The sequence below is a fragment of the Papio anubis genome, chromosome 4 (assembly GCF_008728515.1).
Source record: "Papio anubis isolate 15944 chromosome 4, Panubis1.0, whole genome shotgun sequence".
In the NCBI taxonomy this organism is placed as follows: domain Eukaryota; kingdom Metazoa; phylum Chordata; class Mammalia; order Primates; family Cercopithecidae; genus Papio; species Papio anubis.
Window position 1 is genome coordinate 57,688,845 of NC_044979.1, and position 12,128 is coordinate 57,700,972.

The 12,128-nt window shown below is 34.5% G+C and overlaps 1 protein-coding gene and 1 long non-coding RNA gene across 10 annotated transcripts in view; both read right to left on the reverse strand.

Annotated features, from left to right (window-relative positions):
- The window catches only part of LOC101024293 (membrane-associated guanylate kinase, WW and PDZ domain-containing protein 2), a 1,445,327-nt gene that overhangs the window by 788,565 nt on the left and 644,634 nt on the right, over positions 1-12,128 (reverse strand). The window lies entirely within an intron of this gene.
- Positions 8,620-12,128, reverse strand: part of LOC108584773 — a 142,939-nt gene continuing 139,430 nt past the window's right edge. Inside the window, exon 2 of the long non-coding RNA XR_001900322.3 lies at positions 8,620-11,708. This is a non-coding gene — a long non-coding RNA (uncharacterized LOC108584773). The remainder of the gene's footprint in view (positions 11,709-12,128) is intronic.

Consider the following 12,128-nt stretch of genomic DNA (forward strand, 5'->3'; position numbering starts at 1 on the left):
AGGAATGGAGAATGAGGGGCTATTTTAGAAACAGAATAAATGAAAACATTTGTTTTAAATGCATAACACACCCACAAACTATAGAAGCAAGTATATTGTATTTACTGACCATTTTAGTCAAATTTGAAATACCTGACAACTTTTAATATTTTTAAAACAAATATTTAAACATTTCATGTGAAAATAGTATGGATATGATTAAATTTATAAAGCAATTTAAAGTGTAGTTTAATACAAATGACTCTTTTTCTATTTTTTTTTTCTTTTCCTACTCTCTCCAATGTCAAACAGTTATTCTGCCTATTGGGAATTTGACTTCTATTCATTTAGAATAAAACTAATCAAATATATCCCAGATGTGTTATTCTCATTTTAAAATATTTAACCTTTTAAAATGTTCATCTGACAATGATAGATTTGGGTTAGTTTTTTTTCATAAAAGAAAGGCAAAGAAAATTCTGTAGGCAATGTCATTACCTTTATTTGAATTTGGAATATTGAACAGTTCAGATGGAGGATGAAAGATAATCATCTAGTTTGACAATCAAAATGTATATTTTAAGTTGGCTATATCTATGGATATTCAACTTTACACTGATGAATATGCAAAATGGGCAGATATTTTCTTAGCAGAAATGACCAGATATTGAACAGTTTCTATCCTGACTATATAGCAAAAGACTTAAAAAGATCAATTCCCATGGTTTTACTTTAACAGAAATAGACTGAGTTACAATCAGAATAAAGTTTCCATCCATGATAGTAAATAAATGGTCTCACTGAAATGAAGATTCAGAAGAACTTATTTTAATAATTTTCATAATGCTATTCAAAAGTATCTACAAATATATAGCAGTAGGATAGTAGTATCTTCTATTGGTGTCTTTCAATTTTGTTAATTTTTATGGGAAACTTTTGGTTGTACTATAGAAAGAATAATAACTCATCTTCGGTTCTCTCAAGAATTGTATAAAGTTCAGCAATTTTACTATCAAATTGTATATTTTCAAATTGTTTTTTGTTATTGCGCTTCTAAACTGGATTTTGCTTGTGTGGGTGTTGTTTGCCTTTTTCTTGCCTTCCTTGTTTTCTTCTCTATCTTCAATAGTTTTGTTTAACAGTTTTAACAGACATTTTCCAAAGTTTCACAGACATATGCTCAACATATATAATTAACTTCTTTCTAGTAGAAAAATACAATGACAATATAAGGGTAGGTATACACTACTAAAAAGTTTTTCCCCTCCTACTGTCTGTTTTTTAACAAGACAGCATGCCTGAAGTATTCAGTGAACAAGAACAAAAGCTATTAAAATCACAGATCTTATGTGGAGGAATACAAATGCTAAGTTTTCTTGTAACTTTGTAAGTCAAATAAGTTATGAGTATACAATGCAAGCCACTAGAAAGTTAGAAGTTCTTGGATAGTATCTGAATTATTTTCCAAATGGAGTTATTTTCAACTACAATAAACTATGGGCATTACTCAAGTCAATATAAAATATTTTTACTGTTTGAATAACTTATTGAAGAGCCATGAACAGCATATATAATATTAGAGCAACCACCATTCCTGTTTTGAGGACTGTGGAGAGCACGGTCATTTCACAAAATGTGGCTCATTGGTTAGAATTTTTAGTTCATTTTAAGACTTAAATTGTAAGGTAATTTTAAAAGGTTGCTGTCCACTTAAAAGATCTTATTTTAAATAGATAAGTTCGTAGTAGGTAGATCCCTACCTTATCTTTGCAGAGTGGAACTGGTGTCCCATGTGAAGGATGATTTGACTGAGATTAAAAGCTGTGGGTTGATAGTCTCAAAAAATCAGCTTCAAATACGACACTGTCTATTTCAGCAGCCAGTTAAATAAATTATTTTTAGGTGATAAAGAAGTAGCACGGTGAATGACAAGGTTAGGTAGAAGAATGAGAGCTGTCAGGTATCAAGAGAAAAAGAAATATTTGTTGCTTCTAAAAGGTAAAACTTCAGCATATGCTAAGAAAATGCGAAAAATTTTCTAGTGGCAAATTAGCAGTCAAGTCTAATTGGTGCTTTTTCCAAATATTCATTGATGTTATCTAATAATTACCTAGAGTTACTGGTATTATCTTCTCATTATCTTCTCTTGGATTTCACATCACACACACACACACACACACACACACATACACACACACACACACGCACACACAATGCATTGTCAATGCTGCTTTAATACGTAAAGACTAAGTTCCTATTGAAATTTCTCAGATTAGTCTTTTTGTTTTCCAGTGATTATGTTAGCTAAAAGGAATAAATTCAAAAATGTTATGTCCAATAAGGTTTAGGCATTCAGTTATTGATAAACACATTTAAATAAAAACAAATGTAAGGTGTCTGCTGAATGTTACATATCTCTTAATAATGACTGTGTAAATAAATATAAAATAATACAAACAAATTAACTGAATTCAATACACAAGGTATAATCAAGGAGAAGATAAAAGTGATGGAGATTCATGTGTGTTTATAGTAGAAGGACTTATAATCCTCTGTGTATATACCCAGTAATGGGATTGCTGGGTCAAATGGTATTTCTGGTTCTAGATCCTTGAGGAACTGCCACACTGTCTTCCACAATGGTTGAACTAATTTATACTCCCATCAACAGCGTAAAAGGGTTCCCATTTCTCCACAGTCTTACCAGCATCTATTGTTTCCTGACTTTTTAATAATCGCCATTCTGACTGGCATGACATAGTATCTCATTGTGGTTTTGATTTACATTTCTCTGATGATCAGAGATGGTGAGCTTTCTTAAATATGTTTGTTGGCTGCATAAATATCTTCTTTTGAGAAGTTTCAGTTCATATCCTTCACATACTTTTTGATGGGTTTTTTTTTTTTTATTGTAAATTTGTTTAAGTTCCTTGTAGATGCTGGATATTAGACCTTTGTCAGATGAGTAGATTGCAAACATTTTCTCCCATTCTATATGTTGCCTGTTCACACTGCTGCTAGTTTCTTTTGCTGAACAGAAGCTCTTTTGTTTGTTGTAGCACTATTTACAACAACAAAGACTTGGAACCAACTCAAGTGCCCATCAATGATAGACTGGATAAAGAAAACGTGGCACCACGTATGCACCATGGAATACTATGCAACCATAAAAAGAATGAGATCATGTCCTTTGAAGAGACACAGATGAAACTGAAAGCCATCATTCTTAGCAAACTAACACAGGAACAGAAAACCAAACACCGCATGTTCTCACTCATAAGTGGGAGTTGAATAATGAGAACACACAGACACAGGGAGGGGAACAACATACACCAGGGCCTGTTGGAGGGTGGGGGGCAAGGGGAGGGAGAGCATTAGGACAAACACCTAGTGTATGTGGGGCTTAAAACTTAGATGACAGGTTGATAGGTGCAGCAAACCACCATGGCACATGTATACCTATGTAACAAACTTGTACATTCTGCATATGTATCCCAAAACTTAAAGTAAAATTAAAAACAAATAAATAAATACAAAAAAGAAGTTTAGAGGTCAAAAAACATTCCTCCCTTTGGGAAGAAACTTAGTTTTAGCTCCCAAATTACAAAATGAACTACCAAAGTTTATGCATTTATTTTAGCATTATAAATATATGTTACTAGTTTGACCTCCTTTGCAATTCTAGGGTAAGCTAACCCTAGAATTTTAATTACAATAATGATTTTGTAGTACATTTTAATAAAACTGGAGTGTTTCATACATTTCTCAATCATGACATCATTTTAAGGGACTATTTAATGGGCACTTTATTAAATTGAAGGATTACAAAATTAGAGCTCATTTTTAAGAATAAAAAACGAGTTTTCTTAAAAAAAGTGATGGATATTCAACCTAAAACCATTTTCTTCTTTCACTCTAAGATTCAATCTTATGTGTGAAAGTGAAAGTTCTCTTCTAACTGGCTGGATCCTCATTTACCTTTTCTGAAAATAATGCATGTAAGCCTGTCAGTCAATATTTACTGAAGGCCAACTATCTTAAGCAATGGTATTGGTCACTGGTCACCTTGATTCTTCTCTACCCAACTTAAAAATTGAGATATCTCCAACCGATTTGAAAATTTATGTCCACACAATAAACTCTGTGCGGATGTTTATAGAAGTTTTATTTATAATAATCCAAAGCTAGAAGTAATCAAGACGCCCCTCAGTAGGTAAATGGATAAACAGAGGTACAGCCATACAATAGAATATTATTCAGTGATTAAAAGAAATAAGCTTTCATGCCATGAAAACATATGGATGAGTTTTAAGAGCATATTAATAGGTCGGGCGCAGTGGCTCACGCCTCTAATCCCAGCACTTTGGGAGGCCAAGGCAGGGAGATCACGAGGTCAGGAGACAGAGACCATCCTGGCTAACACGGTGAAAAAAACCCGTCTCTACTAATAATACAAAAAAGTTAACCAGGTGTGGTGGCGGGCACCTGTAGTCCCAGCTACTCAGGAGGCTGAGGCAGGAGAATTGCGTGAACCCGGGAGACGGAGCTTGCAGTGAGCCCAGATGGTGCCACTGCACGCCAGTCTGGGCGACAGAGTGAGGTTCTATCTCAAAAAAAAAAAAACAAAAACAAAAACAAAAAAAAACATATCAATCAGTAAAAAAGAAAACAGTGTAACAAAGCTACATACTGTAGGATTCTAATTTTTTGACATTCTAGAAAAGGCAAACTATAAATAGAAAGCAACCAGTAGTTTCCAGAGTTTGGTGGTAGTGGGGACAGTGACAAATTGGTGAAGCACAGACGAATTTTGGAGTGGTGAAACTATTATGCGTGATGGTGTAATGTTGGATACATGACAATATGCATTTGTCAAATCTCATGGAATTTTACAGCACACAGAATGAATCTTAAATTATGCAAATTAAACAATTGTTTAGGAGGTTAGGAGAGTTCTAGGATGAAATGCAGAATGTGACAAAACATTTAACTGCATTACAAAAAGTACGAAACAGCCTCACTGATGGAGGTGTGGGAAAAGATGATGACCCAACCGACTGAAATCGAGTGGAGTCTGGGACTAAAGGCAAAATAAACTACCGTGATACTACCTAGTTCACAAAAGTATGCAGGTTACACACATACACACATCTCCTGGAACTGAACAATTACATAAATGAATTGCAAATAGTAAAAGCCAGATTTCTCACTGTTGAAATGAGAGGTTACAGACATGCAAGGAGAGGAGGCTAGAATAATTGATGTGGTGATAGGATTAGAGACATCAGTATAAATTCATGTTAGCTTCATATAGATAATAATGGTTACACATTAAAATATTTATAGATGTTTATATATACCTAAGTCATTGTACACAAATATATTTTCTTGCTGTCACCTAGAAACAACACTCTATTAGCAACGAGCCTACCTAGGGCACAGATATTGGGTTCTAATACCATTCTTAATAAAAGGAACCAGGACTCCTTAGGGAAATGTATTTTTTTTTCTAAGATTATTTTTATTTTTTTGAGACAGGGTCTTACTCTGTCACTAAGGCTGCAGTGCAGTAGCATGATCATAGCTCACTGCAGCCTCAAACTCCTGGACTCAAGTAATCCTCCTGCCTCAGCCTCCTGAAGAGCTAGGACTACAGGTGCTAAATTTAATTTCCTTTGTAGAAACAGGGTCTTATATGTTGCCTAGGCTGGTATTGAACTCCTAGACTTAAGCAATCCTCCTGCCTTGGGCTCCTAATGTGCTGGGAATACATCGTGGCTCACCATGGTGCACCCAGCCTCTTTAGGAAACTGTTTAATTCTAGGACTCTAGAAATATATAAAATGAGCACATTTCATATTGTCAGAAAATAAGGAAGTGCTAAACATATAAATTCACACTTACAATTTGAACAACATAAATATTATAATATTGAAATATAACCAAAAGTATAAAATAAATATCCATGTGTTTATGTTGATATAAATAAATGATTGCATAATAAATAAATAGAGGAGAAAAGAACAACTATATACAGAAGGATTCAAAATAAATTATGTCAGTTTATCACCCTCGAGGAGGTGGAGCACAGCTCCCCACCTCTTATTTCATTTTATTTTTTGAGACAGAGTTTCACTTTTTCACCCAGGCTGGAGTGAAGTGGCATGATCTTAGCTCATTGCAACCTCCGCCTCCCAGGTTCAAGTGATTCTCCTGCCTCAGCCTCCCAAGTAGCTTGGACTACAGGCATGTGCCACCATTCCCGGCTAATTTTTGTATTTTTAGTAGAGACAGGGTTTCACCATGTTGGCCAGACTGGTCTGGAACTCCTGACCTCAAGTGATCCACCCACCTCGGCCTCCCAAAGTGTTGGGATTACAGGCATAAGACATAATGCCCGGCCTTCCCCACCTCTTCAATATGAGTTGCATACAGTTGCCTCTTTTTAAAAGGTATAGTATGGGAAAAGGGGTAATGAGAGTCAGTTAACAGTGGAGAAAATTAACAAACTACCTCAGTTGGGTGATCAAGTCAGCATCAATACTGATAAGCCATGTTGATAGTATGTCCCTTAGATCTGATGGAATGAAAATGATGTTTTACCTCTATGGACCTTTCTCCCCCAACACACAATTCTACCCTAACCATGAAATTAAAAAAAAAAAAAAATCAAAACATCAGTGAGATATCATTTGAGAGACATTCTACAAAATGCCTAACCAGTACTCCTCCAAAGTGCAAAGTCAGCAAAAACCTAAATATATATGATGACTAAATGTAATATGGTATCTTGGACAGGATCCTGGAACAGAAAAAGAACACTAAGTAAAAACTAAGGAAATATCAATAAAGTGTGGACTTTAGTTAATATTATTGAATCAATATTGTTTCATTAATTATGACAAATGTACCATACGATATACTTGTGATGTGTGATGTAAATAATAGAAGAAAGTGAGTGGTGTGTAGAAACTCTCTGTACTACCTTCATAAATTTTCTGTAAAACTAAAATTATTCTAAAATAAAAGATTTCTTTTTAAAAAAGTAATTTCACACAGCCAAGTTGTTACAAACATTCCAAAGTAATTTCTAGTAAAATATAAAATTGGTTCTTTTTTAAATAAGAATTGATTTGACCCTTTGAAACAAAAGCATATCAGGTTCAAAAAGTGTCTGACTGGAGTAAATTCACTAACTCTGATGCCAACGCAGTAACATTGAACTCAAAGGGCAATTGCATTAAATTTAAAACTTTAAAGTTACTAATCTCAACAAAGCATCCTTCATATTTTTGTGTATTTTGTGCAGCTACAAGACTGACGTGATGTTGTCGATAGCAATTAAACCTGCATATTCACCTTATAAAAATGTACATTATTTGTATACATTCATATTATCAAAAGCTTCAATTTGAATATAATTTATTTATTTATTTATTTAAGACAGAGTCTCGCTCTGTCACCCAGGCTGGAGTGCAGTGGCCCGATCTTGGCTCACTGCAAGCTCCACCTCTGGGTTCACGCCATTCTCCTGCCTCAGCCTCCTGAGTAGCTGGGACTACAGGTGCCCACCACCATGCCTGGCTAATTTTTTTTGTGTTTTTAGTAGAGATGGGGTTTCACTGTGTTTGCCAGGATGGTCTCGATCTCCTGACTTCGTGATCTGCCCGCCTCAGCCTCCCAAAGTGCTAGGATTACAGGTGTGAGCCACTGTACCCGGCCTGAATATAAATTTTTATAAGTGTCCATCTAGGTTACAAGATTTTTCTTTTCTGTGAACTTCAAATTTATGTTGTTTATGTACTTTCTGATATTGGTGAGACAAGGTAAAACATATGCCTTTTTTGTCTTTGTTTATGAATATCTGGCAACTATTTCTTTTGTTCTTGAAAATTTTGAATTGAAGTTCATGATACAGCAAATCTTTGTGAATCTTTTTCATGGCTCAATTAAAGAGCACTGGTAGAATGCAAAATCAGTACATTTATTGTATTCTGTTTCTTTGAATAATTCCATAAACTATTGATTATTCATCAATTTATATTTGTATACTAAATGATTTTAACAACTATATCCCTGACACTTATCAAAAAGCCTGCTTCAGATAACTGAGTATAAATATTTCTGGCATCATAGAGTGAAATAAAGCCTAAGTCTCTTGTTTTAAAATTCCAATGAATCTGTACTTTTTACCTAACATACCTGGAGCATGAACCATCATGATCAAAACTAAATTTTTCACATAGAGCTCACATTCTTTTCTTGATGTTTGAAGATTCAAAAATATATATGCCAAAGCTCACTTTTTTTAGTTCACAAAATTGGTATTTCTTCATAAATTCTGAAGTTTTTTTGAGAAGAATGTATCCAAAGTATTAACTGGGCTATGTCTCTAATGTTGTACGACTCAACTAAAGCTAAAAAAAGCACTTGAGATTTTTCAAATTTTAGATTTATTGATATGTAGTGGTATTGTCAGAAAGTTCCTTATACCATAGGGAATTGTTTGGTAGCTTGAATTAAAATCTTTACTTTTTGTATAATATTTCTTTGTTTCTTCATAATTTTCTATTAACATTTCCATAATCGAAATAATTTTTCTTTTACAACTTTCATCAAAATGGGTTTTGTTTTTTTTTTGGTGCAAGAATCCAAGCAATTTTACAACAGTTCAAAGTTATAAGTTCAGAACTTAAAAATTATCTAAAAATTTTTATTGGACATTTATTTCTTACATTGGGTAACTAACTTCATTGATCTTTTGTTACGGTTGAAAGAAAACTGTTTATGAAAATTCCTATGTATTTTCTGACAATGTCTCTTAATCATGATCACTTTTTTATCTTTAAGAATTGTTTGTACAACAAACAGCTTTTCCATTTTGCTCTTGATATATGGGATGAAGGATTCACCCACTTTTCACTGATTTTGGGGAAGAGTATGACAGTCTTTAGATAAAGAGGGACTAAGATAGGACAAATACTCTTCTTCTTTTTATTAGCATAATTTATGATATGACATTTGGTTGGAAGTAGAAACTTGCATTTCTTATTAACATTTTTCCCCCAAATTCAGAGCAAGGACATAAGTTTGGAAGATATCTCATCAACACAAGCAACAACTGTGATATGAAGCCCATACATTATCAGCCACACCATAGTTTCATTAGTAGATTCATGCCCTGTTAGGCCCCATCCAATGGCTCATGTTTTTCCACTCTTCAAAACTCCTCCTTCCAAGAATAGGTTAGATTTCCACATACTATTGGTCCCTCTGAATATGAAATGTCTTACATGTTTACAATTTTCATCCAAAAGATTTTCTTCTTTGAGCAAGAATCCAAGCAATTTTACAGCAGTTCAGTTATCAGCTCAGAACTTCAAAATTACCTTTTTTTTTTTTGAGACAAAGTCTCTCTCTGTCACCCAGGCTGGGGTGCAGTGGCACAATTTCAGCTCACTGCAGCTCAAGCAATCTTCCCACCTTGTCCTCCCAAAGTGCTTGGATTACAGGTGTAAGCACCCAGCCAAAAATTATTTTAAAATGTTTATTAGAGGTTTAATTCTTACATCAGGCAACTAACTTCATTGATCTTGATTTTTCAGAATGATGTAACAGTTACTGATTTGCCCCATTTAACTTCTGTACTTTCTACTTCTCCCAGCCTCCACTGTTTCAATTAGTATGTTTTAAAACACACACTTCTTTTATAAATAAAGTTCCATATCTTTTTTCTTCTGAAAAGTTATATAGTGAATTTACATTTCATGCCTTCATTGTACAGCAAGATAAATTGTTTTAATTCATAGAATGAGGTCAAGAGAGTCAAATACTTTAAAAACTCTCTCAAAAGAGAGTTATAATTTTCCTGCGAAACTTATGTATACTGGTGGTTATTTTCACAACTGAACTTTAAAAGGAAAGGTCCATTTGGCTGCATTTGAGTTGGTGACATTTTTAGGCTGTCATTACCTGCAGAAGGAGCGAATCAGTGTGTCAATATGAATGAGTAGTAAGTGACCTTTTAAAATGTTTTTCAGAATAACAGTTTCTTTCTTTCTCTTACTATTTTTTAAAATAAAATATATCTGAATTAGAAACATGATGAACCCTAACTAAAGTTGCTCAAAGTATTCACTGAAGAAAAAAAAAGCCAATTATTTTCTCTTAAATATTCCTTACAGATAGAAATTCTAAGACTTGGTAGTTAAAATGTAAATTATATTTCTGGGTTTTTGACTATTAAGAAAGGAAAATAATATCAATTTTTTTCATTTTGTATTCAACTAATATTCATTGAATACTTGACATGTCTACCATGCAGTTTTTAAAGTAGGGTTGGAAATACACAAATACATAAAACCCAATCCTCATTTCTAAGAAAATTTTATGTTATTGGAGGTGACAAAATGCATGACAATAATTCAGTACATAGTAATTGTAAGGATGGGTGGAAATAAAATAGTTCAGGGGGCCATCTTTCATTTGTCCCAGCAGATAAACTATGCCATTCTTCACGCTACTCTGTTTTCCTGAAAATCTGACCATATGAAGGTGAGTTATAAGCTTTGGCTTCTGTTGAGTTTGACCATCGGGGAGGACCTGATGCCAGGGGGAACTAGAAGAGTAAAGTTGGGGTACTTAGCAGGTATTTAGTCTCCTAACTCGCTGCCTTTGATGGCAAAGTGGGCTTGGGTGTGTCCCTGAACTGAAAGGCTCAATGCCTGACCAGGTGTCTCCTCACACAGCCCTCTCTGTTCATATCCTCCTAACTTAACTCTTCCATTGTTCTCTGAAGCCTAGGGATGGTAACTGGTGACTTCAGAAGCAAGGCTGAAGCACCCCAGGGTTCTGTAATATCCTTTGTTGTTGTACTATACCCTGCTTAATATACAAATGGGAGAGTGCTACCTGCTTCCTATCGAGTCTGAAATGGAAGTTTTTGAGAACAAAGTGATCACTTCTAGCTGTTAGGAACAAATTTGTTATGTTTGATTATGTAGTATATAATGGTTAGAATAGAAAACTGAAAGTTTTTTCTATACTCCATAGCCAGAAATCCTTTCACTACTGTGAAAGGCAATATTATGTCCCCTATATTTTAAAATTCAGTTTTTGGAGATGGAGTCTCACTCTTTTGCCCAAGCTAGAGCTCAGTGATGTAATCATAGCTCATTGTAGCCTTGAACTCTTGTGTATCCCTTATTTTAAACAAAAATTTGAATATTAAATTTACAGTTCTCTGGACAATATGGGCGTGGCTTCAACTCCATTTTTATCAGAGCTTAAAAAACCTGAGATGTATTTTATTTACTGCAAAATTTACCCTTTTAAAGTGTACAGTTCAGTGATTTTTAATATATTCCACAAGTTTGGGCTACCATAACCACTATCCAATTTCAGAACATTTTCATCCTGCAAAAAGAAACCCTGCACTTCGTAGCCTTCTCTCTCCAATCCCACATCCTCCTTAGTTCTATGCAACTACTAACCAATTTCTGCCTCTATAGAGCTACCTTTTCTTTAAATTTTCTATAACTGAAATCATATGATATGTGGCTTCTTTTGCTTAGTGAAAAGTTTTCAAGTTCATCCACGTTGTAGCATGTATCAGTTTTTCATTCCTTTTTATTGCCAAATAATATTTCATTGTATACATATATCATACTGTATTTACCATCAGTTGATGCATCTGGGTTTCTTCCACTGTTTGTCCATTTTGAGTTATTCTGCAAATGAACATATGTATAAAAGCTTTATGTATAATGTTTTCATTTCTCTTAGATATTGATATAGTTTGGGTATTCGTCCCCACCCAAATTGCATATTGAAAAGTAATCCCCAACGTTGGAAGTAGGTCCTGGTGGGAGGTGTTTGGGTCATAGGGATGGATCCCTTATGGTTTGGTGCTGTCCTTGCAATAATGAATGAGTACTCATGAGATCTGATTGTGTAAAAGTGTGTAGCACCTCCCCTCTCCTTGCTATTGCTTTCATAGTTTGAGATGCCTGCTCCCCTTCACCTTCTGCCACACCTGAAAGCTCCCTGAGGCCTCCTCAGAAGCTAAGCAGATGCCAGCACCATGCTTGTACAGCCTGCAGACTGTGAGCCAATGAAACCTCTTTTATTAGAAATCACCCAATCACAGG